Raw genomic sequence first — 26,554 nt, forward strand, 5'->3', positions numbered from 1 at the left:
GATATTGAAACAAAATTAACAGCTATAGTCTCAAGCCTTTTTTTTTTATCAATTTCATCGTTTGACCTTTTTTTTTTGTTTTATATTTGATTTTGCCCATGTTTATTATACATGATTTTTAAAAAATTTCATTATCCATCTTTTTGTCAATCAACAGTCAAATAATTAATGAAAATATTCATATAAGCATCAATTGTTAATATATGGGATTTGATGCAAATGCTTGGTCCATTGACATGTAGGGTAAGTATGGGCAAGAAAATTTTCATCTTATACATTTAAAATGAGTGGCTCGTGTGAGATTGACTTCTTAGACATGATTTTTCTTACTTGAATTAAAAATATAGATTGCATCAAGCCATAAGAATTAATAGATGATGCTTGCATGAACATTTTTGTTAGTTGTTTGAAGGCGCATAGCTAAAGGGCAAGCATAGGCCATGGCCCCCTTTTAAAAATTTTTTTTAATATCTTTATTTGTATAGTACTCTTTCCTATGAAATTTATTATTTGACTTTATTTTTTCTGTTGAATTTATTATTTGGCTTTTTTTTATACCTGATTTCGTCTTTGGTTGTTTAATTATTGATAACAAATAAATGGATGGTGAATTTTTTTAAAAAAATTATGACTCGCGAATCATAATTGTAAAATTTTAAAATATGGATGAAAAAAATACTTTTATGAAAGATAATGAAATTTTACTCAAAATTTTGATGAACTACCATTCTTTTATTTTGTTTATTAATTATTAGTAGTTATTAATTATTATTGTTATTATTATTATTATTATTTTAATAAAAATAAAATAAAATATTGTTTGCATTCAAGTGAGGCATGAATGACTTAACAAGATATTCAGCTTCTTGGCCTAGTGGCCAAGAAAGCCTTAAGAAGACACCAAGGCTGGGGTTCGACCCCAGCCTCCCCCATCTTCCCTTGTTGTAGGGCTCTACCCCCTTTTAAAACAAAAAAGAAATGAATGACTTGACGGGGGAAATTAAATTAATGTTGGATAGAAAGACTAAAGTCTATAGGAACTTTAATTCAGATATACAAATTATGATATGTTAAGAACAAACAAAGTTTTTTAGAATATAAAAATTACTTTTATTTATTTTTACAAATAAGATTTTATTATTTTTTAAAATAATTTATTTTTATTACAATTATATTCTTATTCTTTCTATTATTAATGATGATGTTATATATTTTTTATTTCTTTTCTTCTTCAATGGGGGCAAACTATAGAAGAATTAAAATTTTTCAGCAAATTTTATAACAAAATCTAAAAGATATAGGATCTCGGTGAAGGCAGCTATGCCCTAACTAACCTCATTGTAGATCCATCCCTGATTACACATTCATATGATTCTTCAAAGTAAAATTACTTAGAATATGACTTTTATTGCTTTAGGCATGTTGGTCTAGCTGATCCATTGCTATCGGAAAGTTGCAGTTCAAAAGGTTTAACAACATCGTCGTCATCATCGTCGTCTTCTTTCAGGGTAGACTTGAAGTAGCAAGCATAAAGAATCTGTAATACCCTAACCCAAATGATAATTGGGCTAAACTATTACTAAAGCCCATTAAGTTAATTAGGAGGTTAATTATTAAAGAAAAAGTGACTGAGTATTTTATCAGAGAAAAACCTAGTTATCGTGAAATAGAAAAAAAATAAGAGTTCTTCTTTCTCATCTTCCTTATGATTAGAAAGCATGAAAAATCAAGTTATAAATTCAAAATCAGAGGCTATAATCAAGTTAATCCCCTAAATGTGAGTATATGCCCTCTTTTTACTTAAAAAAAATATCATGTTGATTACTATTATATGGAGTTAAAGTTTTGAGAGAAAAATAAAAAAAATTATGAAATTTTGTGTAAATTACTAGGCTTTGTTTATTTCATGTTTTTAATATTTATTGATGATTATTGAATAAGAGTTGTCATAACGTCTAGATCCGGGGATCTATCGCTAGACATTGACTTTAGGGAGTTGCCACCAATCTTTTTTATCTAGGTGCGATTGGCCACCTAAAGAATCTGTCCTTTCAGGGAACACCTAAGCTTGAGGGTCCCTAAAAGAATAGGTTCAGGTCTGCTAACCAGAACAAAGTTCGGGAGTTCGGTTACGTGTGAGGAAGGTTGTAGCACCCTCACAACGCCCATCAAAAGATGGTACCAGCTTAAATTTGTGTTATCCAAAAGCCTTAAAATTTTACCAAGTAATTAGTTGTTGGAAATTATTCTCAATTGACTCTAATACTTTTAGCAGAAAATTGAGAAAATTCCCTCACCTCAGGAGTATGCAAGAAAAACTACTGTTTCACTTGCAGGGGCTCCGTCGTCGGATTTATTAAAGAAAAAACAAAATCATCCAATTAATTATTGGAAATTATTCTCAATTAACTCTAATACTTTTAGCAGAAAATTGAGAAAATTCCCTCACCTCAAGAGTATGCAAGAAAAACTACTGTTTCACTTGCAGAGGCTCCGTCGTCGGATTTATTAAAAAAAATACAAAATCATCCAATTAATTATTGGAAATTATTCTCAATTGACTCTAATACTTTTAGCAGAAAATTGAGAAAATTCCCTCACCTCAAGAGTATGCAAGAAAAACTACTGTTTCACTTGTAGAGGCTCCGTCGTCGGATTAATTAAAGAAAAAAGGAAAAAAAATCAAGATCAAAATCAAAGTCAAATAAAAAAAAAAAAAAAAAAAAAAACCTGGAGCGGCTCGGGTTGCGGCTCGGCTCGGCTCGGCTCAAGGAAGAGAAAACGGCTCGGAGAAGCGGCTCGGGAAGAACGGCTCGGCTCGGCTCGGCTCGGCTCGGAGGGGGGCTGGGCACGCGCGGGTCAGAATCGGGTCGACGCTCGGGTCGGGTCGGGTTCGGCAAAACGCGCGGATCCTCTGATTAACTTAAAGCCAAAACGACGTCGTTTTGGGAGGGTATAAAAGGCACCTTCCTCCGTTTTTCGGCAGAACGCTCCTCTCCCCTCTCTCTCTTCCTTCCCTTTTCTCTCCCTTCTCTCTAAAAAACCGAAGAACTCCGGTGGAAGATTCACCGGATTCTGGAAATTTTCGCCGGAATCTGGGTTTTTTCGCCGGAAGTTGGCCGGAAATTCACCGGTTTCTGGGATTCTTTGCCGGTTTCTGGGATTCTTCGCCGGAAACTGGGCAGTTCGCCGGAAACTTCAATGTTGGCCGGAATTGTAGCCGGAAACTTCAAGGTTGGCCGAAAAATTCAACCGGAAACTGGAATTTTCCAGAAACTCCCAGAAAAAAAAAATTTCGAAAAATCCCCAAAAAAATTTCTGATAATTTCTGGAACTCTCCTAAACCTTTTCCTAGCCTTCTATACTCTTCCCTACGCCTTTGCTTCTCAAATCAGTAGCTCTAGCTGACTGTTTTCTGTGTCTCTTGAACTGTTCCAAAGGGTCCTTTATATAGGGGTTGATCAGGAGTTTCTGATCAATCCCAACTCCTCCTTGGACGGGGATTCAGTCTTTGAATCCAATTGGACTCTTTAGATTGAATCCCCACTCCCAGTAGGATTCTTCAGCTTCAATCTCAACCTTCCAAAAAAAAAAAAAATAAATAAATATAAAAAAATAATAGATAATTAGAACAGATAAATAAAAAGATATTATAGTAAAAAAAATATCTGATAATCAGGAAAAAATTAGAACAGATAATTTTAAAAAAAATAATAATAAAATAAGATAAATCCAAAAATATCTTACAAAAATAATAATAATAATAATAATAATAAATATATAACTATATAAATAATATACATATAAATCTAATCTGAATAAAAATAAATAAATGAATAAAGATATACATAATAATAATAATAATAGAATACATAAAATACAAAAGAAAAAAATATACAGGATTGAAATGGGCCTTACCCATTTGGGCCAGGCCCAATTGATCTGGGCCCGGACCCAATTGGGTGTCTACAGCTGCCCCTCTTTGCACATTTTCTGTGAAACAGAAATTGCGCAAAGACGTAGACACCCAATCAAGACTCAACTCAACATTTTTATTTTTTGATTTTTTTTTTTATTTTTGTTTTTATTTTTTTTGATTTTTTTGATTTTTTTGATTTTTTTGTTTTTTTTTTGTTTTTTTTTTTGGCCGAAGCTCCTCTAAACAGAGACTCAACGACTTTTGAAAGTAAATTGCTCCTCTAAACAGAGGCAACGAACTTTGGAAAGTAAATTGCTCCTCTCAATAGAGGCACCACGACTTTGGAAAAATAAATTGCTCCTCTCAACAGAGGCACCACGACTTTGAAAAGTAAATTGCTCCTCTTCAACAGAGGCACCACGACTTTGAAAAGTAAATTGCTCCTCTCAACAGAGGTACCACGACTTTGGAAAAATAAATTGCTCCTCTAAACAGAGGCAACGGAACTTTGGAAATTAAATTGCTCCTCTCAACAGAGGCACCACGACTTTGAAAAGTAAATTGCTCCTCTCAACAGAGGCACCACGACTTTGGAAAGTAAATTGCTCCTTTCAACAGAGGTACCACGACTTTGAAAAGTAAATTGCTCCTCTCAACAGAGGCACCACGACTTTGAAAAGTAAATTGCTCCTCTCAACAGAGGCACCACGACTTTGAAAAGTAAATTGCTCCTCTAAACAGAGGCACCACGACTTTGAAAAGTAAATTGCTCCTCTCAACAGAGGTACCACGACTTTGAAAAGTAAATTGCTCCTCTCAACAGAGGTACCACGACTTTGAAAAGTAAATTGCTCCTCTCAACAGAGGCACCACGACTTTGAAAAGTAAATTGCTCCTCTAAACAGAGGCACCACGACTTTGAAAAGTAAATTGCTCCTCTCAACAGAGGCACCACGACTTTGAAAAGATAAATTGCTCCTCTAAACAGAGGCAACGGAACTTTGGAAATTAATAGGCTCCTTGACAATCATGTCCAAAGGAGTTGAAAGCTGTGTTTGAAGGGATTTCAGGAGATTATGCCCAAAGGTCTTATAAATCAACCCTGATACCAAAAGACATCCTATTTCAAGGATTAGGAACTTACCTGACAAGTTTCTTCTCAAACTTGCAAAGTCTTTTCATATCTGTCTCCTCCATGTGGGATGTTGGAACACCCCTGCAAAGTCTTCAATGCATGCTATGCAAATGTTGACCAATTAATTCATGTTCAATGTATGGTACTCAAGTTTCTCAAGCTCTTTTTTTATTTCTTGGGTGTCAAGCCCTTTGATTTTTCAGGATCCAATTGCACTGCTCTTCTAAGATTGAACCAGTGTAGCTCTCAATTGTCTTTTCCACTCACATTCTTCCTTGTTCAGTTTCTCAATACTCCGGAATAAGCTTCATCAATCGATCATCCCTTGACCATCATCCATGAATTTCTCAGCACTAGCAAATTTCAAAACAAATTTCGTCCACCATCACTGGGTCCTTGTCTCAGCATCAATCATTCCAAAACAAATTCTGTCCACTGATTGTTCCCACCATTCGACCAATTCATCCTTGTACTCATCACTTGGTTGTATCACTTTTCAAGATTTGCCCCATCATATTCTCTATTTGGTCACATCATACATCCTTCTAAATCATCTCTTTTAGGTTTCTACCATTTTTTCATCATCTTAGATTTCTTTTCAAATGAATGCAAGACTCTTTTAAGCGCATATTCATTCATTCATTATCATTTCAATTCTTGACAAATACCATGCAATCAAGCATTTTCTCAATTCATTCTAGGGGTGAAACAATGAGAGAACGCAAGGTGAATTATGGTAAAGATAATCAATGAAGATCTGTTTTGGTACAAAACAAATGGGAAAGAAAATAAATTGGATGTCATTGAGATGGATGGTATGTCCAAATGATGAATATTCAGACAATTCTCAACATTAATCTAGGATTCTTTTTCAAAAACTCATTCCATTTACAGTTGAAGTCATCTTGAGCTTGTCGAACTTTGCCCCAGTCTTTGAGGGATCTTCAGATGTCTTTGACCTTTCATTCATGTGAGCCATTTGCCCTGGATCTTTTTTTTTTTTACCAAGATCACCCTTTCAGGTTTTCAATTTGAATCTCTTTTTTTTCATTTTCTCATTTTTTCCTTTTTTTTCTATTTTTTTTCTTTTTTTTTCATCATCTTCTTTTTTTTCTCATTTTTCATCCATTGTTGATATCTTTCATACATCCAACTTTAGAGCAATGTAGCATGATTTCATTGCTTCATCATGAGCATACATTCGCTCAACATATGATCATTCAAGTTGAGTATTCACACTTGATCCAAATGGACTTTTCAAGGTTGTAACGTAGGCCAAGGGGAAGGGTCATAAAAGAAATGGATATAATAGGCTCAAAACATGTATTAAAAAGGTTCAAAACCAAAGGATCATTTGATGCAGCTTGGCATTTTGCCCCCACATCATTTCACTACTTTTTTCTTTCATCACACAAAGGATTCTCATTACTTTGCCCCAAGTCATGTGTGGCATTTGTTTTTTTCTTTTTTTTTTCATTTTTGAGACCTTTTGTGGTGTTTTTTTTTTTTTTTTTCCTTTTTTTTTTTTTTTTTTTTTTTTCAAAAATTACCCTCCAGTGTAGAGGGTGATCTTTGGTTGGGGTTCTTCAAGAAAAAAAATCATGATTGGCTCAAAGGGGTAGCAATAAATGGTTTTTCCAATGGTAAAAGAAAGGTGGCCATTTTTCATCTCAATTGTGAATACCTTTCTTGAACATCATCTATTGAACAAAGCTCATGAATCTGTATAAAAGATTACACATCTTCAAGACATATCTGTTTCTCCTCCAGTAATAGCTTACTTCTGTTCAAATCATCTTCTCATATTAATGTGGATGAGTTCTCAAAATTAAATCCCAGAATTATTGTTATCATTGTCTAAATATTCATCATCTGAAATTTAAGAATGGGAATGTGAAGTTATGAAGGGTAGCAGGGTATGGAATAATGGTCAAATGAAAGAGAAAAATGTAATGAAATGCATTGACTTGCCTTTATTAAAATGATAACAAGTAAAGTCATATTGCAAAAAGAAATCCAACATTACTTGAAAAGAAATCTTAAAGTGACAAAAAAACTTTCAACCCGCCTTATCTCCATTAAAAATTAGCCCCCTATATGATCAGGTGAAGAAATCCCCATTGACGTCTTGCCCCTCAATTCATTGTGACTCTCCAGATCCTTTCTGTTCTTGACTTTCACTTAGGGTGTTAACATTGAATGTTGTTGCTTTTCCTTGATCAAAACTTACCATTCCATCATTGATCAACCGTTGCACCTTATACTTTAAAGCAGTGCAATTTTCAGTAGAATGGCCAGTAATTCCATAGTGATAGTCGCAGTGGGCTGTAGGATCATACCACTTTGGGTAGGGTGGTTTAAGAGGTTCCACATGGCTGGGGGCAATCAAGTGGCTATTATAAAGCTCTCGATATAACTCTGTATAAGTCATAGGGATTGGATCAAATACAGGTTCTTCTCGAGCAGTCTGTTGTTCTCGCGAGCCACTTGCTGGGTTAGTAGGGCGAACTTGAGTTCTTACAGGAGCTTGAATGTTAAGGCGGTAAGTGGATGAATGAGATGGTTGTGAAGCTAACTGGTATGGGTAGGATGAGGCATTATTCACAGCGGGATAGTATGGAGAGTAGCCTTGGGATGGATAGGGTTGATAACCCCTGAATTGTTGTCTATCAAAGCTCACAGCTTGAGCTTCAGCTTCTTTCTTTTCTGATGTCTTCTTGGTTTCTCCTCCTTTCAACTTGCCATTTTTTATGGCACTTTCAATAATTTCTCCAGAGATCACCATGTCAGCAAAATTCTTTGTTGCATTTCCTATCATCTTTTCATAATAGGGAGGTTTCAAAGTGCTAACAAACAGCACTGTGGTCTCTTTTTCTGTCAGTGGAGGTTGCACCTGTGAAGCTATATCTCTCCATCTCTGGGCATATTCTTTAAAAGACTCGTTTGCCTTTTTCTCCAGGTTCTGCAAAGACAAACGATCAGGAGCCAAATCGATAATGTGTCGATATTGACTGATGAAGTCGTGTGCCATATCACTCCAAGAGCGAATACGAGTCCTATCCAACTGAACATACCATCTGGCGGCAGAGCCAGTAAGACTGTCCTGGAAAACATGCATCAGAAGTTTTTCATCATGAGCATGAGCTGCCATCTTCCTGCAATACATAGTGATGTGGGTTTTGGGGCACTTGGTACCGTCATATTTTTCAAATTTTGGTACTTTGAACTTATAGGGAATAACCACATCAGGGACTAGGCAGAGCCCAGCAGCATCTACTGACCCATAAAAGCTAAATCCTTCCACAGCCCGTAGCCTCTGCTCTAGCATGCTAATCTTGGAACTCTCCTCAGCTTCCACTTTCATCTTTTCTTTTTCCTTCTCCTTTAAGGCATCTAGGTCAGGAATTGGTTCTGCTACTTTTTCAGTGAAGACAGGATTTATATAGCTATTATACTGCCCTGGGTTGAAAGCTGATGGTATTCCAGGATATGGCGGGACCTCTTGAGCAGGCTGGACCTGAGATGGGCCAAAACCTGGAGGGTACAAAGGGTCAGCCACTTCTTGCTGGCTTGTACTTCCTTCAACTCCTTTCCCCTTATTCATGTTATTGAGGGCCTCCAGAATTTTGCTAAGTTCATTTTCAATCTTCTCCTGAGCTTTTTCTAGCTTTTCAAATCTATGAGAACTTTCCTCCTTCATTTGCCTTGCTCTGGATCTTGTGTTGTATGGATGAGCAAGGTTTTCGCTAGATGGAGCTATCCTCGGACCTTGAGTACCATACTCATGATTAGAAATGTTATGCTGTGCCTTATGTATGATGCTTTGATACACAAATGAAATGTACATTTTTTTGAATGAAATCTAGCATGAAATGAATGCAAATGATTGTGTTGAAACATGATCATGAAAAGAATACAGATGCATACAATCAGACAAACAACATAGTTAGTTTCATGAATGAAATGAAAGTAATGCTGATGCATAACATTACAAAAAATAATACACAAAGTTAAGCAATCAAAATGATTAGATAAACACCTTTTTTGTGTCCTAATTTCAGGGTATATCTATCATTGGGTAGAAAGGACTCTATCCTAGGGTTAGGCACTCTTAAGGTTCACTACATGTGGTTTTAAAGTCAGAGTCTAAAGGTCCTCAAATTGTTCCTTACATCCTTGTCCATCACAGACTAGTAAGGCACCCTAATCCTCACCCATTACAGGCTACAAGCGGAAAAGGTTCAATTTGAGTGGGAGTATTTCGCTAGCCACTACGGAGGCATTAGACCTCACGAAAGCAATAGGTACTTTACTCCCTCCTAGAGGGACGGAGCTCGGGTATAGAGCTCATGTTATGCACATGCACATGAATGACATAATTAACAAGATAAATAAACAGGAATGAATAATAACACATATATACAAAAATGGTTCAATTTTATTAGGCTTTTGGATAACACAAATTATTTGCTGGCCTGACTCTCAAATTCCCCAGCGGAGTCGCCAAGCTGTCATAACGTCTAGATCCGGGGATCTATCGCTAGACATTGACTTTAGGGAGTTGCCACCAATCTTTTTTATCTAGGTGCGATTGGCCACCTAAAGAATCTGTCCTTTCAGGGAACACCTAAGCTTGAGGGTCCCTAAAAGAATAGGTTCAGGTCTGCTAACCAGAACAAAGTTCGGGAGTTCGGTTACGTGTGAGGAAGGTTGTAGCACCCTCACAACGCCCATCAAAAGATGGTACCAGCTTAAATTTGTGTTATCCAAAAGCCTTAAAATTTTACCAAGTAATTAGTTGTTGGAAATTATTCTCAATTGACTCTAATACTTTTAGCAGAAAATTGAGAAAATTCCCTCACCTCAGGAGTATGCAAGAAAAACTACTGTTTCACTTGCAGGGGCTCCGTCGTCGGATTTATTAAAGAAAAAACAAAATCATCCAATTAATTATTGGAAATTATTCTCAATTAACTCTAATACTTTTAGCAGAAAATTGAGAAAATTCCCTCACCTCAAGAGTATGCAAGAAAAACTACTGTTTCACTTGCAGAGGCTCCGTCGTCGGATTTATTAAAAAAAATACAAAATCATCCAATTAATTATTGGAAATTATTCTCAATTGACTCTAATACTTTTAGCAGAAAATTGAGAAAATTCCCTCACCTCAAGAGTATGCAAAAAAAACTACTGTTTCACTTGTAGAGGCTCCGTCGTCGGATTAATTAAAGAAAAAAGGAAAAAAAATCAAGATCAAAATCAAAGTCAAATAAAAAAAAAAAAAAAAAAAAAAAACCTGGAACGGCTCGGGTTGCGGCTCGGCTCGGCTCGGCTCGGCTCGGAGGGGGGCTGGGCACGCGCGGGTCAGAATCGGGTCGACGCTCGGGTCGGGTCGGGTTCGGCAAAACGCGCGGATCCTCTGATTAACTTAAAGCCAAAACGACGTCGTTTTGGGAGGGTATAAAAGGCACCTTCCTCCGTTTTTCGGCAGAACGCTCCTCTCCCCTCTCTCTCTTCCTTCCCTTTTCTCTCCCTTCTCTCTAAAAAACCGAAGAACTCCGGTGGAAGATTCACCGGATTCTGGAAATTTTCGCCGGAATCTGGGTTTTTTCGCCGGAAGTTGGCCGGAAATTCACCGGTTTCTGGGATTCTTTGCCGGTTTCTGGGATTCTTCGCCGGAAACTGGGCAGTTCGCCGGAAACTTCAATGTTGGCCGGAATTGTAGCCGGAAACTTCAAGGTTGGCCGAAAAATTCAACCGGAAACTGGAATTTTCCAGAAACTCCCAGAAAAAAAAATTTCGAAAAATCCCCAAAAAAATTTCTGATAATTTCTGGAACTCTCCTAAACCTTTTCCTAGCCTTCTATACTCTTCCCTACGCCTTTGCTTCTCAAATCAGTAGCTCTAGCTGACTGTTTTCTGTGTCTCTTGAACTGTTCCAAAGGGTCCTTTATATAGGGGTTGATCAGGAGTTTCTGATCAATCCCAACTCCTCCTTGGACGGGGATTCAGTCTTTGAATCCAATTGGACTCTTTAGATTGAATCCCCACTCCCAGTAGGATTCTTCAGCTTCAATCTCAACCTTCCAAAAAAAAAAAAATAAATAAATATAAAAAAATAATAGATAATTAGAACAGATAAATAAAAAGATATTATAGTAAAAAAAATATCTGATAATCAGGAAAAAATCAGAACAGATAATTTTAAAAAAAATAATAATAAAATAAGATAAATCCAAAAATATCTTACAAAAATAATAATAATAATAATAATAATAATAAATATATAACTATATAAATAATATACATATAAATCTAATCTGAATAAAAATAAATAAATGAATAAAGATATACATAATAATAATAATAATAGAATACATAAAATACAAAAGAAAAAAATATACAGGATTGAAATGGGCCTTACCCATTTGGGCCAGGCCCAATTGATCTGGGCCCGGACCCAATTGGGTGTCTACAGCTGCCCCTCTTTGCACATTTTCTGTGAAACAGAAATTGCGCAAAGACGTAGACACCCAATCAAGACTCAACTCAACATTTTTATTTTTTGATTTTTTTTTTATTTTTGTTTTTATTTTTTTTGATTTTTTTGATTTTTTTGATTTTTTTGTTTTTTTTTTGTTTTTTTTTTTGGCCGAAGCTCCTCTAAACAGAGACTCAACGACTTTTGAAAGTAAATTGCTCCTCTAAACAGAGGCAACGAACTTTGGAAAGTAAATTGCTCCTCTCAATAGAGGCACCACGACTTTGGAAAAATAAATTGCTCCTCTCAACAGAGGCACCACGACTTTGAAAAGTAAATTGCTCCTCTTCAACAGAGGCACCACGACTTTGAAAAGTAAATTGCTCCTCTCAACAGAGGTACCACGACTTTGGAAAAATAAATTGCTCCTCTAAACAGAGGCAACGGAACTTTGGAAATTAAATTGCTCCTCTCAACAGAGGCACCACGACTTTGAAAAGTAAATTGCTCCTCTCAACAGAGGCACCACGACTTTGGAAAGTAAATTGCTCCTTTCAACAGAGGTACCACGACTTTGAAAAGTAAATTGCTCCTCTCAACAGAGGCACCACGACTTTGAAAAGTAAATTGCTCCTCTCAACAGAGGCACCACGACTTTGAAAAGTACGACTTTGAAAAGTAAATTGCTCCTCTAAACAGAGGCACCACGACTTTGAAAAGTAAATTGCTCCTCTCAACAGAGGTACCACGACTTTGAAAAGTAAATTGCTCCTCTCAACAGAGGCACCACGACTTTGAAAAGTAAATTGCTCCTCTAAACAGAGGCACCACGACTTTGAAAAGTAAATTGCTCCTCTCAACAGAGGCACCACGACTTTGAAAAGATAAATTGCTCCTCTAAACAGAGGCAACGGAACTTTGGAAATTAATAGGCTCCTTGACAATCATGTCCAAAGGAGTTGAAAGCTGTGTTTGAAGGGATTTCAGGAGATTATGCCCAAAGGTCTTATAAATCAACCCTGATACCAAAAGACATCCTATTTCAAGGATTAGGAACTTACCTGACAAGTTTCTTCTCAAACTTGCAAAGTCTTTTCATATCTGTCTCCTCCATGTGGGATGTTGGAACACCCCTGCTTCTTGAATTTATACACTATATTCTCCTGAAAGTAGTGTATGCTGTGCAAATGCATATGAATTTCAATGCATGCTATGCAAATGTTGACCAATTAATTCATGTTCAATGTATGGTACTCAAGTTTCTCAAGCTCTTTTTTTATTTCTTGGGTGTCAAGCCCTTTGATTTTTCAGGATCCAATTGCACTGCTCTTCTAAGATTGAACCAGTGTAGCTCTCAATTGTCTTTTCCACTCACATTCTTCCTTGTTCAGTTTCTCAATACTCCGGAATAAGCTTCATCAATCGATCATCCCTTGACCATCATCCATGAATTTCTCAGCACTAGCAAATTTCAAAACAAATTTCGTCCACCATCACTGGGTCCTTGTCTCAGCATCAATCATTCCAAAACAAATTCTGTCCACTGATTGTTCCCACCATTCGACCAATTCATCCTTGTACTCATCACTTGGTTGTATCACTTTTCAAGATTTGCCCCATCATATTCTCTATTTGGTCACATCATACATCCTTCTAAATCATCTCTTTTAGGTTTCTACCATTTTTTCATCATCTTAGATTTCTTTTCAAATGAATGCAAGACTCTTTTAAGCGCATATTCATTCATTCATTATCATTTCAATTCTTGACAAATACCATGCAATCAAGCATTTTCTCAATTCATTCTAGGGGTGAAACAATGAGAGAACGCAAGGTGAATTATGGTAAAGATAATCAATGAAGATCTGTTTTGGTACAAAACAAATGGGAAAGGAAATAAATTGGATGTCATTGAGATGGATGGTATGTCCAAATGATGAATATTCAGACAATTCTCAACATTAATCTAGGATTCTTTTTCAAAAACTCATTCCATTTACAGTTGAAGTCATCTTGAGCTTGTCGAACTTTGCCCCAGTCTTTGAGGGATCTTCAGATGTCTTTGACCTTTCATTCATGTGAGCCATTTGCCCTGGATCTTTTTTTTTTTTACCAAGATCACCCTTTCAGGTTTTCAATTTGAATCTCTTTTTTTTCATTTTCTCATTTTTTCCTTTTTTTTCTATTTTTTTTCTTTTTTTTTCATCATCTTCTTTTTTTTCTCATTTTTCATCCATTGTTGATATCTTTCATACATCCAACTTTAGAGCAATGTAGCATGATTTCATTGCTTCATCATGAGCATACATTCGCTCAACATATGATCATTCAAGTTGAGTATTCACACTTGATTCAAATGGACTTTTCAAGGTTGTAACGTAGGCCAAGGGGAAGGGTCATAAAAGAAATGGATATAATAGGCTCAAAACATGTATTAAAAAGGTTCAAAACCAAAGGATCATTTGATGCAGCTTGGCATTTTGCCCCCACATCATTTCACTACTTTTTTCTTTCATCACACAAAGGATTCTCATTACTTTGCCCCAAGTCATGTGTGGCATTTGTTTTTTTCTTTTTTTTTTCATTTTTGAGACCTTTTGTGGTGTTTTTTTTTTTTTTTTTTTCCTTTTTTTTTTTTTTTTTTTTTTTTTTCAAAAATTACCCTCCAGTGTAGAGGGTGATCCTTGGTTGGGGTTCTTCAAGAAAAAAAATCATGATTGGCTCAAAGGGGTAGCAATAAATGGTTTTTCCAATGGTAAAAGAAAGGTGGCCATTTTTCATCTCAATTGTGAATACCTTTCTTGAACATCATCTATTGAACAAAGCTCATGAATCTGTATAAAAGATTACACATCTTCAAGACATATCTGTTTCTCCTCCAGTAATAGCTTACTTCTGTTCAAATCATCTTCTCATATTAATGTGGATGAGTTCTCAAAATTAAATCCCAGAATTATTGTTATCATTGTCTAAATATTCATCATCTGAAATTTAAGAATGGGAATGTGAAGTTATGAAGGGTAGCAGGGTATGAAATAATGGTCAAATGAAAGAGAAAAATGTAATGAAATGCATTGACTTGCCTTTATTAAAATGATAACAAGTAAAGTCATATTGCAAAAAGAAATCCAACATTACTTGAAAAGAAATCTTAAAGTGACAAAAAAACTTTCAACCCGCCTTATCTCCATTAAAAATTAGCCCCCTATATGATCAGGTGAAGAAATCCCCATTGACGTCTTGCCCCTCAATTCATTGTGACTCTCCAGATCCTTTCTGTTCTTGACTTTCACTTAGGGTGTTAACATTGAATGTTGTTGCTTTTCCTTGATCAAAACTTACCATTCCATCATTGATCAACCGTTGCACCTTATACTTTAAAGCAGTGCAATTTTCAGTAGAATGGCCAGTAATTCCATAGTGATAGTCGCAGTGGGCTGTAGGATCATACCACTTTGGGTAGGGTGGTTTAAGAGGTTCCACATGGCTGGGGGCAATCAAGTGGCTATTATAAAGCTCTCGATATAACTCTGTATAAGTCATAGGGATTGGATCAAATACAGGTTCTTCTCGAGCAGTCTGTTGTTCTCGCGAGCCACTTGCTGGGTTAGTAGGGCGAACTTGAGTTCTTACAGGAGCTTGAATGTTAAGGCGGTAAGTGGATGAATGAGATGGTTGTGAAGCTAACTGGTATGGGTAGGATGAGGCATTATTCACAGCGGGATAGTATGGAGAGTAGCCTTGGGATGGATAGGGTTGATAACCCCTGAATTGTTGTCTATCAAAGCTCACAGCTTGAGCTTCAGCTTCTTTCTTTTCTGATGTCTTCTTGGTTTCTCCTCCTTTCAACTTGCCATTTTTTATGGCACTTTCAATAATTTCTCCAGAGATCACCATGTCAGCAAAATTCTTTGTTGCATTTCCTATCATCTTTTCATAATAGGGAGGTTTCAAAGTGCTAACAAACAGCACTGTGGTCTCTTTTTCTGTCAGTGGAGGTTGCACCTGTGAAGCTATATCTCTCCATCTCTGGGCATATTCTTTAAAAGACTCGTTTGCCTTTTTCTCCAGGTTCTGCAAAGACAAACGATCAGGAGCCAAATCGATAATGTGTCGATATTGACTGATGAAGTCGTGTGCCATATCACTCCAAGAGCGAATACGAGTCCTATCCAACTGAACATACCATCTGGCGGCAGAGCCAGTAAGACTGTCCTGGAAAACATGCATCAGAAGTTTTTCATCATGAGCATGAGCTGCCATCTTCCTGCAATACATAGTGATGTGGGTTTTGGGGCACTTGGTACCGTCATATTTTTCAAATTTTGGTACTTTGAACTTATAGGGAATAACCACATCAGGGACTAGGCAGAGCCCAGCAGCATCTACTGACCCATAAAAGCTAAATCCTTCCACAGCCCGTAGCCTCTGCTCTAGCATGCTAATCTTGGAACTCTCCTCAGCTTCCACTTTCATCTTTTCTTTTTCCTTCTCCTTTAAGGCATCTAGGTCAGGAATTGGTTCTGCTACTTTTTCAGTGAAGACAGGATTTATATAGCTATTATACTGCCCTGGGTTGAAAGCTGATGGTATTCCAGGATATGGCGGGACCTCTTGAGCAGGCTGGACCTGAGATGGGCCAAAACCTGGAGGGTACAAAGGGTCAGCCACTTCTTGCTGGCTTGTACTTCCTTCAACTCCTTTCCCCTTATTCATGTTATTGAGGGCCTCCAGAATTTTGCTAAGTTCATTTTCAATCTTCTCCTGAGCTTTTTCTAGCTTTTCAAATCTATGAGAACTTTCCTCCTTCATTTGCCTTGCTCTGGATCTTGTGTTGTATGGATGAGCAAGGTTTTCGCTAGATGGAGCTATCCTCGGACCTTGAGTACCATACTCATGATTAGAAATGTTATGCTGTGCCTTATGTATGATGCTTTGATACACAAATGAAATGTACATTTTTTTGAATGAAATCTAGCATGAAATGAATGCAAATGATTGTGTTGAAACATGATCATGAAAAGAATACAGATGCATACAATCAGACAAACAACATAGTTAGTTTCATGAATGAAATGAAAGTAATGCTGATGCATAACATTACAAAAAATAATACACAAAGTTAAGCAATCAAAATGATTAGATAAACACCTTTTTTGTGTCCTAATTTCAGGGTATATCTATCATTGGGTAGAAAGGACTCTATCCTAGGGTTAGGCACTCTTAAGGTTCACTACATGTGGTTTTAAAGTCAGAGTCTAAAGGTCCTCAAATTGTTCCTTACATCCTTGTCCATCACAGACTAGTAAGGCACCCTAATCCTCACCCATTACAGGCTACAAGCGGAAAAGGTTCAATTTGAGTGGGAGTATTTCGCTAGCCACTACGGAGGCATTAGACCTCACGAAAGCAATAGGTACTTTACTCCCTCCTAGAGGGACGGAGCTCGGGTATAGAGCTCATGTTATGCACATGCACATGAATGACATAATTAACAAGATAAATAAACAGGAATGAATAATAACACATATATACAAAAATGGTTCAATTTTATTAGGCTTTTGGATAACACAAATTATTTGCTGGCCTGACTCTCAAATTCCCCAGCGGAGTCGCCAAGCTGTCATAACGTCTAGATCCGGGGATCTATCGCTAGACATTGACTTTAGGGAGTTGCCACCAATCTTTTTTATCTAGGTGCGATTGGCCACCTAAAGAATCTGTCCTTTCAGGGAACACCTAAGCTTGAGGGTCCCTAAAAGAATAGGTTCAGGTCTGCTAACCAGAACAAAGTTCGGGAGTTCGGTTACGTGTGAGGAAGGTTGTAGCACCCTCACAACGCCCATCAAAAGATGGTACCAGCTTAAATTTGTGTTATCCAAAAGCCTTAAAATTTTACCAAGTAATTAGTTGTTGGAAATTATTCTCAATTGACTCTAATACTTTTAGCAGAAAATTGAGAAAATTCCCTCACCTCAGGAGTATGCAAGAAAAACTACTGTTTCACTTGCAGGGGCTCCGTCGTCGGATTTATTAAAGAAAAAACAAAATCATCCAATTAATTATTGGAAATTATTCTCAATTAACTCTAATACTTTTAGCAGAAAATTGAGAAAATTCCCTCACCTCAAGAGTATGCAAGAAAAACTACTGTTTCACTTGCAGAGGCTCCGTCGTCGGATTTATTAAAAAAAATACAAAATCATCCAATTAATTATTGGAAATTATTCTCAATTGACTCTAATACTTTTAGCAGAAAATTGAGAAAATTCCCTCACCTCAAGAGTATGCAAGAAAAACTACTGTTTCACTTGTAGAGGCTCCGTCGTCGGATTAATTAAAGAAAAAAGGAAAAAAAATCAAGATCAAAATCAAAGTCAAATAAAAAAAAAAAAAAAAAAAAAAAACCTGGAGCGGCTCGGGTTGCGGCTCGGCTCGGCTCGGCTCGGCTCGGAGGGGGGCTGGGCACGCGCGGGTCAGAATCGGGTCGACGCTCGGGTCGGGTCGGGTTCGGCAAAACGCGCGGATCCTCTGATTAACTTAAAGCCAAAACGACGTCGTTTTGGGAGGGTATAAAAGGCACCTTCCTCCGTTTTTCGGCAGAACGCTCCTCTCCCCTCTCTCTCTTCCTTCCCTTTTCTCTCCCTTCTCTCTAAAAAACCGAAGAACTCCGGTGGAAGATTCACCGGATTCTGGAAATTTTCGTCGGAATCTGGGTTTTTTCGCCGGAAGTTGGCCGGAAATTCACCGGTTTCTGGGATTCTTTGCCGGTTTCTGGGATTCTTCGCCGGAAACTGGGCAGTTCGCCGGAAACTTCAATGTTGGCCGGAATTGTAGCCGGAAACTTCAAGGTTGGCCGAAAAATTCAACCGGAAACTGGAATTTTCCAGAAACTCCCAGAAAAAAAAAATTTCGAAAAATCCCCAAAAAAATTTCTGATAATTTCTGGAACTCTCCTAAACCTTTTCCTAGCCTTCTATACTCTTCCCTACGCCTTTGCTTCTCAAATCAGTAGCTCTAGCTGACTGTTTTCTGTGTCTCTTGAACTGTTCCAAAGGGTCCTTTATATAGGGGTTGATCAGGAGTTTCTGATCAATCCCAACTCCTCCTTGGACGGGGATTCAGTCTTTGAATCCAATTGGACTCTTTAGATTGAATCCCCACTCCCAGTAGGATTCTTCAGCTTCAATCTCAACCTTCCAAAAAAAAAAAAAAATAAATAAATATAAAAAAATAATAGATAATTAGAACAGATAAATAAAAAGATATTATAGTAAAAAAAATATCTGATAATCAGGAAAAAATCAGAACAGATAATTTTAAAAAAAATAATAATAAAATAAGATAAATCCAAAAATATCTTACAAAAATAATAATAATAATAATAATAATAAATATATAACTATATAAATAATATACATATAAATCTAATCTGAATAAAAATAAATAAATGAATAAAGATATACATAATAATAATAATAATAGAATACATAAAATACAAAAGAAAAAAATATACAGGATTGAAATGGGCCTTACCCATTTGGGCCAGGCCCAATTGATCTGGGCTCGGACCCAATTGGGTGTCTACAAGAGTTATCCTTAAATAGAAAGAAAATAAAAGTTCTTCTTTTTCATCTTTCTTAGGATTAGAAAGCATGAAAAATTAAGTTGCAGATTCAAAATCAGAAGCTATAATCAAGTTCATCCCTTAAATGTGAGTATATGCCCTCTTTTTACTTAAAAAAAAATCATGTTGATTACTATTATATGGAGTTAAAGTTTTGAGAGAAAAATAAAAAAAAATTATGAAATTTTGGGTAAATTAGTAGGCTTTGTTTATTTCATGTTTTTAATATTTATTGATGATTATTGAATGGAGTTTAAAGGCTGAAAGTGGAGATTTAAATTTTTAAAGATTAAAGAAAAAATTTTATTTTTAGATGAAATGTTATGATCTGTAATAGTAAATCAAAATAGAATTTTGTATTAACGGATAGATTATTGTTACAATCATTATATATTGTTGAAAAAAATGTTGAATCTACTTTCTAATGAAATAAATGAAAGTCAAATCCGAGTTTTGTTATGAAGAATCGTCTAATTTTTACTTAAAGATATGTAGGCTGTAAGGTAATAGCATCATGGTTAAATTACAAAATTATCTTAATTTTTATACAAGGAATTACAGATTAAGCCATATATGTTTGAAAAGTTATTGAGTCTACTTTTCAACAAACCAGTAGAATTGAATTTGGAGTTGCCTATGAATAAATGTGTGATTTTTATTAGAAGGTCTATATGCTATCTGACTGTAGCATATGATGTGAATTGCAAAAATTATTATAATTAATCTATAAGGAATTACAAGGTAGTCCATACACTGTTAGAAAGCTTATCAAGTCTAGTTTCTAATGCATTAAAGAAATCTTAATTCGGATTTGGATATTTTGAGATATGGTCATTTTAATGAAATGAGGTCAGGCTGTCTGTATTAATTAGTTGAATTAACTTTTGTTTAACTTAATTATTTTTGGTATCATTGGTCTTGAAATAGGTTGATTAACTTCTATTATGTTAGAATTACCTTGAATAAGCCATTAATTACTTTGGGAGGAAAAATAAGTGGTAGAATAATAAAAAATATAAGTAGAATCTCACACATTTTGTTTGTTTTCGAACCTATGTATATATCTATGTTTCTAAATGAGTAAATATTTTGTTTCATTATTTTCGATATATGAAAATAGGATCAAGCATATGATTATTTTGTGTTTTGCTATGTAAATGATGGATCATGCTTATAAATGAAATGAGAAAATGATTTATGTTTAAGGAACAATTTTATGATAGCTACATTTTTACATCCCTGAGAAATGGGATCATCGACATCAGAACTAGTTCTATGGCTCTAGCTTATAGTAGTTAGCATAAGACCCTAGCTAGTTGGTTATAATAGTTAGTAATGATCATGAGAATAAAATTATCGATACGATCAATATCACGGGTTATAGCAGTGACCGTAGTTAATGATAAATGAATGATAATGATGATTTATGATGATGATGATTTACAATGATTTTTAATGATTGATCTATGATTTGGTTTGATTATGATATTTGAATGATAGCATATTTTATAATGATTTATGAATTGACATATTTTGACATTGATTTATGAATTTGTGAAATATTTGACAGAACGATGATCTTTGAAATATTTTAACATTTTGATTTGATGAATGTTTTGAATGATCTATATGATATGTATGAAAAATATGCTTGATTTGATAAGGTGCGTGAGCCTATACTTGCTGAGCTGTGGTTTGCTCATTCCTTTTTAACTTTTTCTTTACAGATGAGTAAATGATAAGTTTGGTTAATCTTGTAAGAAGCTAGAATATCAATTTGAAAAAATTACTTAGATATCAAAGACAATGTTAGCCAATAAGATCTTATTAAAATAATTTTTTATTTTTATATAGTTTGTATTTAGATATAAAGAAATGTATCATCAAAGATATGAATTTTACTTGGTAAACTATATCAGTTTATTAAAAATTTTTAGAATAATTAAGAAAGAATATTTCGTATTACTTTGAGATTTTACTTTAAGGTAATATGACCGTATTGCGTCTTGGTCTCGACGCGTGACATAACATATATGGCTTAATCTGTAATTTCTTGTATCAAAATTAAGACAATTTTCGTAATTCAACCTTGATGCTGCTGCCTTACAGCCTGCATATCCTTAAGTAAAAAATTAGATAACTCTTCATGGAAAACTCAGATTTGACTTTCATTTGTTTCATTAGAAAGTAAATTCAACACGTTTTCCAATAATATATAATAATCATAGCAGTAATCTATCCTTTAATACAAAATTTTATTTTGATTTGCTATTACAAATTATAGCATCTCATCTAAAAATAGAATTTTTCCTTCAATATTTAAAAATTTAAATCCCCTCATTCAGCCTTTAAACTCCATTCAATAATCATCAGTAAATCTTAAGAACATGAAATAAACAAAGCCTAGTAATTTACCCAAAATTTCATAATTTTTTTGGTTTTTCTCTCAAAACTTTAACTCCATATAATAGCAGTCAATATGATATTTTTTCTTAAATAAAAAGAGAGCATATACTTACATTTAGGGGATTAACTTGATTGTAGCATCTGATTTTGAATCTCCAACTTGATTTTTCATGCTTTTTAATCCTAAAAAAGATAAAGAAGAAGAATTTCTATTTTCTTTCTATTTCATGATAATTAGGTTTTTCTCTGATAAAACACTCAGTCACTTTTTTTTTTAGTAATTAACCTTCTAATTAACTTAATGGACTTTAGTAATAATCTAGTCCAATTATCATTTAGGCTGGGGTATTATAGAATCAACTGTATTGCTCCAGATGGTGCCCTTAATCCATTTCCAGTCTACAATATCAAGCAAAAGGTAAATATATAGTAAGTTTCAATTCAATTCAAGTTTTGAAGAAAGTGTTAATGTATGATAATTTTTACCTAGATATAGAGATCAAATCGAATGAGGGCATAAGTCACCCAAATAATTCCATTAAGAAAATTGGCCAATGAGAGGTTAAATGGCATGTATTTCACACTCTTTGTCTTGATTACCTTCCTCTGTAAAATAAAAATTGAAAAATAGAAGAGAAAGATAAATCCATTAACAATATTGAAAAGATAGATAAGTTAATTAATTGAATTTTTTTATCATTAGTTTTTTATTTTTTTTAATTAAATTAAAAAATTAATGATAAAATTAAAATTACCCAAAGTAATAATTTTACATTTTATCTTGTTAATTGAGACAAAAAAAAAAAGGAAAAAAAGACAAGGTATGGCTTACCATGATGGTAAGAGGTGAAGCATACATTAGCACCCCAAATATGACACATGATTCCAACAATGGCAGATTTTTGGGCATGAGTTTTGCGTAATAGCAATGTGCATGAGGCCACAACCCCCCCAAAACATAATCTCTATGTATAGCCACCAAATTGTTGGGATTTACCTTGAATCTCATAATCTCACATCGAAAGTTAAGTGAGTTTAAGTTTGTTTTGTATCTCACATCGAAAGTTTAGTAAAAGTATAAGGGGTTTTACCCTTATAAATAAGATGTTTTGATTTTAGTTTAGAAATCCCAGATAATTAGACACAAAAAGAATAGCTAAATGGGTAGACTATTAAAATGGTGTAATTGGGTTTTGGGTTAAGTTTTAAGTAAGGAGTTTTGTGGTGAATTTTCTCATTCTAAAAGTTTCACAATTGTAAATATTTATTTGTTAGTGGATTGGGTTTGGAGTTGGTCATTTTGAGTTAGGCCGAAATAAATATATTCATATGTTCTTATTTTTTATTTAAACTTGCTATTTTGTGTATAGGTATTACATGTGCGTATTAATTTCCTAACACCAATAACCTTTAGCTATAACTACACTCATAAATAAATTAAAAAAATTAATACATAGCTTTATTTTATAAATACCTTAAAAGTTTTTGGAATTATCTTTTTTTTTTTTTACAAAAGAAGCAGCATACTCTTTAAGAATGAAAAAAAGTTAAAATATACTAAAATTTGAATCTCACGTGAATGTATAAATTAATTGAATTAAGTTTAAGGATTTGATTTTTGATTGTCTTACTACTTGAAATAACGAGAGATTTATTTATTTATTTATTTGACTAATCGGACAATTAATCAATTGTGGAACACCATAAAATTATCGTAGAAATTGGATGTAATTACTTACGCGGCCATTCCTCTTAGCATAAATGAAGAAGGAGAGGTAAATGAGCTCCATTGCAAGTCCAATGCTATTAATGGTGACAACAAGGTGCTATCAGGATGAACAATTGGTAAACCATAGAAAACCCACAACATGCAGTTCATTACAGTTGCTATGTAAGGATCTGGTTTGAATTCCTCCACTGCTTTTTTCTTGTAGATGTTCACAATTGTTGGTCTGTAATAACAACAGATTTCAATTTTATATTTACATATTTCATGACAAAAAAAAAAGGCAATTCTAGATTTTCTCTTTATTTTTTTTAGGAAAAAGACTCCAATCTGGAAATAGAAAAAAAGATTGTAAATGCTTCTACTACGTATTAACTCTTAAAAGTAAAAGTAAGAATCAATTGAATTAAGCTCTCGTTTTTTTATTGTTTCACTTATCATATGGGCTGTGTCATTTTTATTTTTTTTCATTTTGCCATGTTGGGTTTTGGGTATGGGAAAATGGTCAAATCCATTGGGGCTAGGCCTGGTATAAATTCTGGAACCATTGGATAAGAAGGTAGAGTCGAGCAATAATCCTGTCCAGCCATATGGTAAAATGACATGTGACTGAAAATGATTTGAAACAGAAAGAGTCTAGAACTGGGACCTGAAGAGCAAACAGGAGAAAGATCTGGAACAAGCCTTTACTAGACTATGACATACCATAAGATTGGCCTTATCTAATCTGTGGGTTCAGAGGGTACAAAAGTATGCTTGCTTTCGGCATGTTCAGGAGGAGCAAGATTTCAACTTTCCTCTAATACATTCGAAACACGCAAAAAGAGTTTGAGAGAGAGAGAGAGAGAGAGAGAGAGAGAGAGAATTTTACATTGGTGATGCAAATAGGAAGAATGAGATGATATTTCCTGCAAAATCAAAACATGACTTTTAGGATAGTATATTGTTGCATATGCTATGAGAAATTCACGTCCTAGAATAAAAAAACTTCATTTGTCTGCATACAGGAATGTTTTTGTATATTACAGAAATCTCTTCTTAGGCACATTTTGTTATACAATTCTTAGAGAAACAAGAATTTTCACCATGATCATTCTCAAGAATCTACCATATGAATCTACCCAAACTTGAAAACATATCAAGAAATTGCCAATAGACTAGAAGAACAAGAACAATATACGAAATTTTTTGAACTCAAAACTTAATTCAGTTGGTTCGATATTACAAAAATCTCTTCTTGACACATATTGTCATGCAATTCCTAGAGAAACAATAAGTGATCATAAATAATATTTTCACCATGATCATTCTCAAGAATCTACCATATGAATCTACCCAAACTCAAAAACATGTCAAGAAATTGCCACTAGACTAGAAGAACAAGAACAGTATAGCAAAATTTTTGAACCTAGAGCTTAGTTCAGTTGATTCATGGCATTCAGCACGTCTAGTGTACAATCCCAATACCTGCAACTCCTTCCCTTATCCTTAACTTAGGTCTTTTTTTTACCAAAAACATTCATATGCAATGCAAACATCTGAAAAATCGTACACAAGCTTACGATTTCAAATAACTTACTAATGATCCCTACAATTGTCCTTGCAACCTCAGCACTAACCATCTTTTAAGCTTACTTAGAAAAAGGAGTAAGAGAGCAAGAAGAAAATGAAGAATCCAAAACAAAGAAGGCAGCAGTTGTTACTTGTCAAATACAAATATCAGACAGATATGTCCGGGTTCGAGTCCTGGGCAACCCATTATTATATTATTATCATATCGAAAAGCTGATGAATTTATATGTGAAATTACAATCCAAAAGAATTGAATGCAATGACTCAGAATCTTTCCAAACTGAGAAATTATTTTATGGAAATTTTGGTACATGAATGGAGGGGAGTAGCCAGGGGGCAGGCATAGGCCATGGCTCCCCTTCTAAAAAAAATTTTAACTCCTTTATATGTTTAGTAATCTTTCCCATGTAATTTATTGACTCTTTTTTCTCCTTTGAATTTATTATTTGGCCTTCTTTTTTTTTTTTTTTTAATACTTGGTTTCGTCTTTGGTTGTTTGATTATTGATCACAAAAAAATGGATGGTGAATTTTTTTAAGAAAATAATGATTCGTGAATCATAATTGTAAAATTTTAAATTATGGATAAAAAAATACTTATAGATATCCCAATCTGTCTAGAGTTGATTTTGTTAATAAAAAATAAAAAAAAAAAATTTTTGACATGTTGAATTTTTTTGAAATTGTGTATGGAGTGAAGAGTTTAAATTAGATTTAACATGTGAAGTTGAAATTTAAAAGGAATCAAAATTACTTTCCAGTTTATGATTCTCATATTTGGAACCCTATAAATACATATTCAAATGCAGAAAGAAACACACAAAAAAAGGAGAGATCAAAAGGATACACGGAAAGGCAGAGAAGAAAGCATGCGAAAAAAGCTAAATAATAGAAGATTTTTTTTGGAGAATTTTGGTTTGAAAAAAGAAGATTTTTTTGGAAAAATCTGAAAAATTCTCAGATTCTAGCAAAAATTTTCAGATTTTGATTAATTTTTTGACGACTATTGAATTTTTTGACAGATTTTTTAGAATTCAATAGAAGATTTTGACGAACTTCCGGTGATCCAACTTAGATTTTGACGACTTTTTTCAAAATTTGGTGAAGATTCAATCGGAGTTTTTCAAATTCAAGAAAGAGAAGGAGAGAAAAAGAAAGAAGAGGAAAAGAGCAGAGGTGAAGTCTGACCCAAAAGACTGAATTCAAGCTTTTATACCCTTATCGAAATGACGTCATTTTGGCCTTAAGCAGTCCTCAAGATCTGCATGTTTTCCCAATGGGTGACCCAACCTAAGCACAACCCATTTTGTTGACCCACATTCCAGCCAAGGCCTTTAGTTTAGTCGAATCGAGCCGAGTCTCCTAAGCCGCCGCTATCTGTGTTTGAAGCCGAGCCGTTTCAACTGTCAAGCCTAGTTGATTTTAGGTATTATTATTTATTTATTTAGTTATTATATATTTTTTGCATGATTAAATTTTAGGAAAAATAAAAAATAAAAAATAAAATATTTTTTGAGAAAAATACTAATTATACAATGATGAAATTTTTAGAAATTTCAAATGATAAATTTCTATAAATTTTTATATGAGAAATTTTCTCTATATTTGTTTCAAATTATGGAATAATTTAGATAAAATTTTAATAATAATAATAATTAATATTCATTTTCAAACAAAGGAAAGAGAAAA

At 34.5% G+C, this 26,554-nt stretch overlaps 1 pseudogene; it reads right to left on the reverse strand.

Moving 5' to 3' along the window:
* Positions 1 to 1,375: 1,375 nt before the first annotated feature.
* LOC111315930 (bidirectional sugar transporter SWEET4-like) lies at positions 1,376 to 25,143 on the reverse strand (annotated as a pseudogene).
* Positions 25,144 to 26,554: the final 1,411 nt, after the last annotated feature.

The sequence above is a fragment of the Durio zibethinus genome, chromosome 24, assembly GCF_047325235.1.
Source record: "Durio zibethinus cultivar Kanyao isolate XHJ-2024 chromosome 24, ASM4732523v1, whole genome shotgun sequence".
In the NCBI taxonomy this organism is placed as follows: domain Eukaryota; kingdom Viridiplantae; phylum Streptophyta; class Magnoliopsida; order Malvales; family Malvaceae; genus Durio; species Durio zibethinus.